Here is a 6,638-nt window from a genome sequence, read left to right as displayed (position 1 = left end):
TTAAATTTGATTTGATGTGCTTTACCTTCTTTTATCCAGCAGATGGGGTCAAATATAGTAAAACTGCAGTCCATGAGGATTGGACTCACTCTCTCAAACCCATACAAACAGGCGCGACACTCACTTTGGCCATTAAAAGCAGACAACTGAAAGAGTGAAACGCCAAAATAAAATCCACCTCCTGATCATGTTTAATAGGATTTAAGAGCTTGTCAATATGAGGCAATTAATTTTTTTTGACTCATTTGAAAAAACAAGCCAGAGGGTACACAGAAACCAGACGCTCTCATGGATAGATCATTACATCTCTGGCAAACCAGGACCCTCACTGACACGTCACCTCATCAACTCTTGGATATTTCAGTTTAAAAAGCTTCTAAATTTAAACTGTGAAACATATAAACTTAATTGTAAACATATACGTAACATGTAGATTTGTGAGACTTGTGAGACTTATGAGTGAATCAGTGCGGCAGTGCAACAAATCCCAGCTCTTTTTTTGTTTGTTTTTGCATTCAGAGATAAGGACTTACCTAATAATTAATCAAATATTTAGTTCCAAATTAAGTGTAATAATAAAGTATTTTTTTTATCATCTATCTACTATACAGTGATTCGTAGCCACTCGAGATCTCCCTCTTAAACCTAATTGAATTATGTTTCTCTCATCTAGACAGACAGTTCATAGACATCCTGCACTTTACACATCAGTTTCATGGATTTAAATAGGCTTTTTTGAATATTTTTTTTTTAATAAATTTTTGAATAAATAGTAATATGAATGTAATATGAGCACATACAGTTTAATTTCTTTACTGTCCCAGAATGTGATAAGAAATCAGTTATTAGTAATTATGCTCAATTTTCTTAATATTAATTTGCTTAACTGTAGTTTAATTTGTACTTTAATTTGTATAATGATTTTGTCTGATCCAAGTTTTTGTATGGTTTTGTATGTCAGCGCCTCTTTCTCCTCCGTGGTCCCGCTGCCCCTCACATTCCTCATGTGAACTGGATTTAAAGCACCTTGATGATGGCTGACAAGGAAATACACAAATGTGCCATTCGCACATTTGAGAGTTGCACTCTAATACATTTTTAATCATCAGGAATGGAGAAACGGCCCCGGGGAGTCGACACCTGCTGTGTTGACTTGTCATCAACGCCCAAAGTCTTGGTCTTTCACCCAATAAATGTTCTTCGACCCCTGATACTTTTCATCAAATATCATGAGTCTCGTGAATTTAATCAAAGCGAACATCAGTTCTTAACACAGAAGTGTGATTTTTTTTCTGGAAGAAATTCCATCTGCCGTGTCAATAATCATTGCAGAAACCAAAAGGTTTAGTGTGGGACACTATCACCCCCTATTGACGCAACACCTGCTTAGCTATTCTTTTGTATGTACAAATTCCTCTCTTTCTACACAGTTGAATATATGATCCAGTGTATCACATTTCTGATACATAAGAGTAATTATATTAAATCTGAATAAAGTTCTTGGCTCTTTGATTAAGTGATTGTAGGGATAAGGGGGTCGAAAGGAATCGGATACAGTGAAAATTGCATAAATTGTGAATGAATGAAGGTCTTGCAATATAGACCTAGTATTGTGAAAACAAACTCCGTAGAACATTTTACTGTGCGTTTCTATGGGAATATTAGTCAACACAACAATGCATTATTGTATTATCTTAAATGATGATAATTATATGCTCAAATAAATTTCAAGGTAATTTGCATATTCAACACCCAAATACTGTTGTATCTGTGCATTCATTTATTCATTCATTCATGTAGCTTATCCCAACTGTGAGTGACAGAATTTAAAACAAAAATCCAGAAAAACACATTGTATGATTTTCAAGTACTTAATTTGCTTTTAGTTACATGACATAAGTATTTGATACATTGGTACATTGGGTACAGACACCTTTGTTGGCAATTGCAGAGATCAGATGTTTCCTGTAGTTCTTGAACAGGTTTGCACTCACTGTACCAGAGATTTTGGCCCACTCCTCCACACAGATCTGCTCCAGATCCTTCAGGTTTCAGGGCAGTTGCTTGGCAATATGGACTTTCAGCTCCCTCCAAAGATTTTCTATTGGGTCCAGACTGGCTGGGCCACTCCAGGACCTTGAGATAGTTGCCCTAGCTGTGTGTTGCAGGTTGTTGTCATGCTGAAAGACCCAGCCGCGAGTCATCTTCAAGGCCCTTACTTGAGGGAAGGAGGTTGTTGGCCAAGATCTTGCAATACATGGCCCCATCCATCCTCCCCTCAATATGCTGCAGTCCTCCTGTCCCCTTTGCAGAAAAGCTTCTTTAAAGAATGATGTTTCCACCTCCAGGCCTCACGGTTGGGATGGTGTTCTTGGGGTTGTACTCATCCTTCTTCTTCCTCCAAATACAGCAAGAATTTTATTCACAATTTTATCCCTGATGTCCTTACACAGCTCTCTGGTCTTGGCCATCGTGGAGAGGATGGAGTTTGTTTGATTGAGTGTGTGGACAGGTGTCTTTTATATAGGAAAGGAGTTCAAACTGGTGCAGTTAATACAGGTAATGAGTGAGGAACAGGAGGGAAGAGCTCAAAGAAGAACTAATGGGTCTGTGAAAGCTATAATTCTTACTGGTTGGTAGATGATAAAATACTTATGTCATGCAATAAAATGCAAATTAATTACTTAAAAATCATACAATGTGTTTTTTCTGGATTTTTGTTTTAGATTCTGTCACTCACAGTTGAAGAGTACCTATGATAAAAATGACAGACCTCTACATGCTTTGTAAGAGGGAAAAGCTAAAGATCAGCAGCGTATTAAATACTTATTCTCCCCACTATAGTCACTACTCACAGAAAAAAAAACTGTTGGAATTGAACCAGAGACCTTCTTGCTGTGAGACAATTGCACTAATCACGTTATATCTGTTCTAATTGAAAATACTCACGATAATTGCAAGTACTGGTTATACTCAAATCTCTCACTCCTTGCACTGTATTAATGTTACCTTAAAGCACTGCACTAATACCTGCTTAATGTCCTATTTACAAAATGCTGAAGTGTTAAAAAAGAGCCATCCTGCTATTTTACGAGTTGAAGTCCTGTTCTTGCTAAAATGTGTGGTTGAGGGGCCGAGGGAGTAAAAATGTTAGCCACCAACCCTCTGCCTTCCCATTGTAGCCCCATCTCTCGTTTCACTTGAGACTGTATTAATTAAGCCTTTCTTTGTGCTGGAGAGGAACAATTTGAATGTAAATCAAAAATTGTACAAAAAACACAACAAATTTGTTCCATCACATACTGTATTCCCAAATCCAGGCAGATATGTTTAAGAACTGGATAAAGACATTGCCGGCAACGACGAGAAAAAAGAAAAGATTTTGAGAAATTTAGTGTTTTTTGCATGTGCTCTTCCCGTCGCCTCCTGTGCAGGAAAAAAAAACGTAAACAAACAAGACGCTGTTGTCGTCTTGCAAATCACTGTCTTACACAAACCCCGCGTGTGTGTCAGAGAAGAGATACAGCTGTGGGCAAACACAGGCCTCCCGGAAGGGGGTGATGATCTGCTGCCCAAATATCTCTGACAGGCAAAGACCAGCGAACCTCTGGCTCCTCACCGTGTTCTGCATCCTTTAGACACACTTCACTAAAGGTGATTGACAATGTTCAGTCTTGCCTAATGACACCCAAATCTGGTTTGGATGCAGTCTAAGTCATACGCAAGTAACATTCCAGTGATTAATTTCCCGTCTAAATAAAGGTTATATTAACATTTATTGGGTTTTCTTTATTACATAGAACCTCTTTAACAGTGAACACTTTACCCTCTGTCTCTGTCGACGAACGTTCATGACAATGTGGTGAGAGTATAATTTGAGCAATCTTGAGTAATGTGCTAATTGCTTTTTGTCCAGAATTGCCACTTTCAGTGTCAGACGCTCTGGAGCCCAGCAGCAAGGTATTAGTGGACCCTGAGAGACAGGAAGGTGCTTTTCAGAAGAGGGAACTAACTGAACTAACAGCATTAGCCCTTCAGGAGCCTGCAGGGAGTCATCATGACGTGCGGAAAAGTGCATTATCGGTGCAAGAGAGATTTTTGAGCTGAGTCTCCCCATTAAGGGTTGCATCAACACATTTAAATGAATTTAAAAACAAAAAGAATTTAAAAGATATCACTCAAAAAAAAATCTCTGCAGTCATTGAACAATCACTGCTGTGTGACTGTCAAGCATTCACAGCTTGAACAGTCGTGTCAAGTCGACCCGCCCATAATTACTGTGTAACACATCTCATCACACTTCCGAACACCAGTCTTTGAATGTGCAACAGCGAATGTTACACAACATTCTTCTTCCCATTGATTAGCAGAAGCATCATCATTTTAAAGCCAGCGACAGGATGTAAAGTACTGGGTCTGTCAAACAATCTGTGAGGCAGTTTCACACCGAACTGAGAGGAGAAGCTGGGTCACTCTGCCCCTCGGCACTCCTCCAGCCGCCTGTCACCTGTCAGATGAGGCAGCACAACACGCCAACAGGCATATTGAATAAGTCCAATCTCTTTACTCAAAACACCATCAAATTAAGATTAACATTTTCTCCAAACAAAAACAACCCTTCATTATTGGAATTTCCCCGATTGCCCCTATTAGATCCCCAAAAAAATGTTATGTCATGTTTCATTTCTGAGAGATTAGGTCTGCATCTACATGGAAATCTTGAGTACATAGCATTGGCAAGATGGTTTGCTGAAAGTACGGTAATCGTATCTAATCTTGATCATCGGTAGTTTTCAGATTATCTACAAAATTACTGCAAAGTAGCCTTTATTACAATGGTTTCAGCATTAACAACTTGCTATTAATGCACTGTCAGTTTTAAGCTCATCAGACATTTAATATATTATTACATTATTTTATTATTATATAATAATATTATTATATTATTATTTTGTTACGTTATTGTGTATTATTATATGTATAATAATCAAACAACAATAATAAGAAAAATTTAATAATAAATATGCCTAACTATTTTTTTCAGCTAACCTATCAAAAGCGATACTAATACTTATAAAAGCTGATAAATACTTAAATGAGCACTTAATAATAGTGATGCATTGATAAGTCCACTCAGTATAGAATGAAAAGCATATATGAGCAAATTACAAATGAATCACGTTTAGGGATTTTGTTTGCTTTCCAAAGTGTTAATAGGGCTTAATTCCTGGTAGCTGAAGCTTATGACAAGAACCAAAATATAAACTAGTACCCTTATTTCTACATTGTCTACTAGAGCTTCCACATGGTCTGAATTCAACAGGGAGGGAAGTGTTTTTATTGACATAGAGGCTGCTTTTACAGCGTTTGGTTTATTTGTTACCAAGCAACAGCAATGATTAAATCAGCCTTCGCTTTAGTCACTACAACTAACTACTTTTAAAACTGAAGGGTGAAAAAAAAGCATGGGGTTTTTAAAACCATTCCGCTATTCATTTGCAAATCCATCAGACTGACAATGTAATGAGTATATCCATTGTGGCTCCACTTTATCTTGAAAACCACCTTGGGCTCCTATGTAATAGGAGGAGGAATATTAAATAATCATCATTAGAGGGACCAGGTTCCAGAGCAACATGGCCCCGCCAGCTGCAAATTGTTTGTGCCAAGAGCTTTCTTTCTAATCCCTGGAGCAGTTATCAACACATTGTTTCATAGTCATCATGTAACCCAAGTGATTTCATATGTAAGGAGCCTTTCGGTCATCCAAGATGTATGGTTAATTTGAAATAAAATAAGATAAAATCTCATCAGAACTACGTTGTGTTGTTCTATTAGTTTATTCAATCAACATAGGGCTAATTGGGAAGCGCTAACTGGACAGATTCGGGCACTTCTGTGCAATTTCCACAAACTGTTTTCTTAAACTTCACCAAGCTTTAACTAGTATCATCTGAAACCATTGGAATCCGACTTTAAATGCAGGCTCTTCCCTGGAATACTAACTAGTTTATTTTAACCTGCAGACCAAATTTAGCTTCCTGCAAACCAACCTGGGGGACACATTTTTGGAATGTGTTGGATGTGGAATTGAACTGGTGTGTGGATGCAAATAACTTCTAAAAGAATTATAGATCCTGGGTTGGCTTATTTATTTACTTTGACACCTTTGGACGTAAATAAATCCAGGATGTTCGATTATATTGTAAATAAAGGTGCGGCTCTTCTGACTGATTAGATGGAGGAATAGTGAGAAAGGGCTGGTGATCCATGTATACACAAAATGTCTTGGTTAGTTTGCTTGTTGTGTGACTTTTTTTAAATTAATCATGAGAAAATTTATGTTTTATTCATGATAAAAACACGGGACTGTTGATTTCCTACACTGCATTACTAATAATTATAGAAAATATATTTGCAAGGGGGATTTTCTGAGAAAATGAAGACTGGAAAAAAAAAGAAAGCAGTATCGACTCAGACAATACTAGTGACGCCATGAATAATGCCACTGACGACATTTTCTGCTTTGGTTACCCTAATCTGATAACAAGTGGGGACTTTGTTCGGCTGCTTCTGTGCCTCCAGAAGTCCTCATGTGCTGTGTCTTAACATCGACTGCAAATCAGATTAAGCTCGAC

Source organism: Fistularia commersonii, chromosome 20 (assembly GCF_037954325.1).
Source record: "Fistularia commersonii isolate RoL2024-O1a breed Wild chromosome 20, RoL_Fcom_v1.0, whole genome shotgun sequence".
In the NCBI taxonomy this organism is placed as follows: domain Eukaryota; kingdom Metazoa; phylum Chordata; class Actinopteri; order Syngnathiformes; family Fistulariidae; genus Fistularia; species Fistularia commersonii.
This window is presented reverse-complemented; position numbering follows the sequence as displayed.